Source organism: Anarrhichthys ocellatus, unplaced genomic scaffold, assembly GCF_004355925.1.
Source record: "Anarrhichthys ocellatus isolate YVR2014 unplaced genomic scaffold, GSC_Weel_1.0 scaffold16, whole genome shotgun sequence".
Taxonomy (NCBI): Eukaryota; Metazoa; Chordata; class Actinopteri; order Perciformes; family Anarhichadidae; genus Anarrhichthys; species Anarrhichthys ocellatus.
Genome location: NW_022280046.1, coordinates 9,522,601 through 9,527,062, shown reverse-complemented (window position 1 = coordinate 9,527,062; position 4,462 = coordinate 9,522,601).

The window sequence follows — 4,462 nt, the reverse complement described above, 5'->3', positions numbered from 1 at the left end:
CACACACACACACACACACACACACACACACACACACACACACACACGTTCTGGGGTTTCATTGTCTGCCTCTGCTTTGGTGGTCGATCTGAGCTGCTGATCTTTGTGATGAAACAGAGAAGGTAAAAAGAAGGAAAAAGGACAAGAGGCAGGAAAGATTGCATTCAATCAAATGGATAGCAACTGGACCTTCTCGACTGATGGGTGTGGTCATCTCACTCACGGGGCTTCAGGTGTTATAGGCCACAACAATTTTGAATTAAAGAAGCCTCTGATATGAACAGTGATACATCTTCAATCCGTCTGGATTTGACTCGTCTTCCTCCAGACGTGGTCTCGGCTGGATGAGGGGAATCCTGAATATATCAGGCTAAGTCGGCTTTTCAATGAAGATGCAGACCTCGATCGCGGCCACCAGAGGAGGGGGAGTGAGGCAGCAGCCTGATAAAATACATGCTATCAGCTGCATTGTGGTCTAATTGGCTCCTATTGGAGGGTTTTCAATGAGGAATAACGAAGGCTTTGTTAGACAGGACCTCTCTCTCTAACACACACACAGATACAAGCACACACACACACACACACACACACACACACACACACACACACATCCATGCACGTACACACACAAAGACAGGGCTGCAGTGTTTTGTCTGCTGTGACTTCAGTCTGATAATCAGTAATTAGGTAATTGTGTGTGTGTGTGTGTGTGAGAGGTTTGTTATCAGCTGATCAGACTCGCACTGAGAGCAGAAACACACTGATGATCTGATGCGTTTCCACCTGAGGTTTGTGTGTCTTCGAGTGACATGTCTGTCTGGGGATGTGCATGTATTGTGTGTGTGTGTGTGTACACATCAGTGTACGTGCAGTCATAAAAAAGTTCTTCTCGGAAAGTTTCTGAAGTTAAGTGTGTTAGTAGTCTGTTAAACTGGCGGCTAGGTTGCAGATGTTACTGAGGAGGTTACAGTGGGACTCTCACATTCTCTCATTCTCACAATACAAGACTGATTGCACATCTTCACAGACAGAGAACCGGTAATCTCTGAGATAGTGTGGTGCTTAACTAATCTTTAATTTTTTGCTAGCGGCATGGCTCTAGTGATGGAAATGTCAGTCTGTCAGGTCAACAGTTTAGTCCAGACTGAATTATCAAGTTATCTCAATTTTGTAGAGACATCTATGGTGAATCCTGAGGTAATTGTTGTTTTGATACTTTTATGAGCAAATATCTGCAAAACTAATAACATTCCCATCATTCTCAGCTGAACTTTGTATTCATTGCCAATTAGCATAAAACTACCTTGTTGCCAAGAAAAATTTACTTTTTCTGCAAACCACAAATAATATGTTGTTTAATAATAGATGTTTTTGTTTGTGGTCAGATCCAGTTATGTAGTACAACAAGCCACGCCGCAGAGCAAGTGATGTAATATATCGAGTGAATGTTATTGAATGTTACTCGTATAATAACATCATAATAATACTGTATAATAACGAGCATAACGAGCTAGAAAGAGGTGATGGATGGGTCAAACAAACACAGGACTTTCACCCAGGAGACCACTGCATGTGTCCTGTGGGAAAAAACCGTGATCTCTTTCTCTAACCTGAACCAAGTAGTTTTGTTGACATGGAACATATTTATGAAACATACTTTTGGTTCAGAATCGTCAACATTCAATGTATCCCGTGGTTTGCAGAAATGTACAATACTAAAAAAACACTCTGTTGACTGGGTTGCATAAAAACAAGATAACGTACAGTGGTGACCAGGGTTAACATTATGTGCCCTATTTCAACAATATACATATTATCTAAAGTGCATTAGAACGTGTCCTACTCCACTTTTGCTCACACATAAACACGACGTCGGGTTTAACAGTTTACCATATACCATTGAAAAAATACACTCATCACGAAACGAATATAATGATATCACATACCAAATGAAACTTCAGAACCTGGGCTACAATAATATTCAAGCCGTTTGTACATGCTCCAAACACAACTCTAACAACTCAAACAACCAACTATAAGAATGACCAAAATATCATAGTCATATTTGGCCATGAGTGAGCAGACTCCACACATGTCAGGAGCTACCGAGAGATAGCTACATGCTAACATAGTAAACTGAGATGCCAGTAAGCAAGCCAATTCTACACAGATTCCGGAGATATCTTCAATATTTCTCTCCGTGAAACCATTACCGAGATATGAGCCAACAAACACCAGCAACACAAACCGCTTTTTCGATTATTATCAGAAAACGCACCTCACCTTTCGCCGTTTTCATGAAGACAAAGTATAATATCCCGTTGTTTTCACTCAGATATCTGTTCAACGGATATCCTGTTTATCAGTGAACTCCTTCCGTGAATACAGGGGGTGTAATCTAAGCATAGGGATCTGGGGGGAGGATTTGACTTTTGGCTTATCGGATTTTACGCTTCATGAGAGACGGTGCCTTGTTGATTCTGACTGGCTAACAGTGCTGTCAATCTTTTCCACGTGGCTCTAGCTCAATTCTATTGGCTCTAACGCGTCGAAAGAGGTGTGAACCACTGAAATAGACCAATGGGCTGCTGACTTACAAGTCCGCGTAGACACAGAGGACTGGATTTTGGAAAAAACTCCATGACGCGGAGACACAGAGAGAGGGCTCAGAGAGGATTCTGGCTCTCAAAACAAAGCCAAACTGCTGTATGTGGATGTATTGAACACCATTAGCGATAAAACAAGTGAAATATATAGTTATATAGGATAGAAAATTAAAATGGAACAGATGGTTCCAAAATGACCATTTTGGTGACCTCACCTGACCTCTCCGTACTAAAACCTCTCTAATTTTGTTCTGCTTCACTTTATCAATGTCAAACTTTGCAGATGGACTCTTCACATGTTGTGCTATGATTTGGGAGAGGTTTAAACTTTCAGCTGCATCGTTCAAAAGAGATAATCATCCTGAAAGTGCTATTTTTTTCAGGCGAACCTGAAACCTTTCAATTTGTGCTGTGTGCCATCTTCATTTACTCTTCACCAGTATATTGATTTTACACATCTGAACAAATCTCACAAGTGTTCCCTTTATTATAACACCAAAATTATTCAAATACACCTTGTGGTTGCAGAGATATACTCTTTTTAGTATGGGTATGCAATTTTCGAGCAGAGGGCTAAAAAATAGGGTTAGGGTTCAACAGATACATAAGCTTGGTGCGAGTAAGGCGCAGGGAGCAAAGAGGTTGTATTTAGTCTCTCAAATAATCATCATGAATTCATCCAAATATTCGGTTCAGTCTTATATTGAAGAGCTTCATACTGTGTTTACTTATTAGGATGGCAATTTTTTAAGTGATTGACGTTATACACATTTTTTTCCATCTTATTTTCCTATTTTGTTTGTATAGATATATTATTTTACCAAATCACATATTTAGTATTAGTTTTTTATGCTTAAGTTGTGGGTTTACTTTATCGCCTGATGACTTTTTGACCTCTTCTGTCACATCTGTTTTACTGCTTTTTTCTGTTTTTACGATGTTTAATAACTGCATAATAAACTGAGAATAAGAGTGTATCGCCTCACTAGCAGCCTGCTCACAGAGCCTCAAAGCTTGAGTTTGCTGTGTCGTGGAGTTGGCCCCGTTTTCATCCTGTGATGCATAAATCTATATGCTGTGACGCTGGTATGGAAATTTAGTCAGATAGGCAATGATGTTTTTCTGAATCTGAATCATTAAGCCGTGGAAGCCAATTCTTGCTTGGTAAAGAAATACCAAGTGTTGTTTAATTAGCAGACAAATGTGCAGGAAAAACAAACAAAGCAAGATAAAAAAAGAAATGAATTCTCCAGTCGTGGGTCATCATCTGAAACATTGAACCTCTAATAAACTCAGTGCTGACACTGTGCAGGAATTCAACTTGCTTTCTTCTGCCAGGAAAATAAAAAGTTAAAGATGATTCAAATAGATCTATACACAGTGAGTCAAAATTATGAGCTGACTGAAAATGTCGAAAGTTACGAGAAACGAATTTAAAAGTTGACTCTTCACGTCGAAAATGATGAGAAATAAGTACAAATGTTGATATTCTCCGTCAAACCTGTGAGTTCAACGTTTGACTTATGTCAGACTTCTGACATGCCAAATTAACAAAAATACATGAAATATTCAGGCAAAATGTTAATTTACTATCTTCATTTACTCTTATAACTTTGGTTTACCAAGATCATTTTTTAACTATATAATTTCTTCTTTTATTTTCTTTATGCAAATGAACTTCCATACAATCGTAGTAAAATCATATTTATTGTACAGCAAATAAAATAATAAACGATGTAATAAAAAAATTACCAAAAAAAAGTATTCATAATCCTTAACAGAGCGCATGCTGATGAATCAATGAACGTTTGCTCTCAGGTATAATTGAAGTGTTAAAGTACCCGGTGCGACCAGAG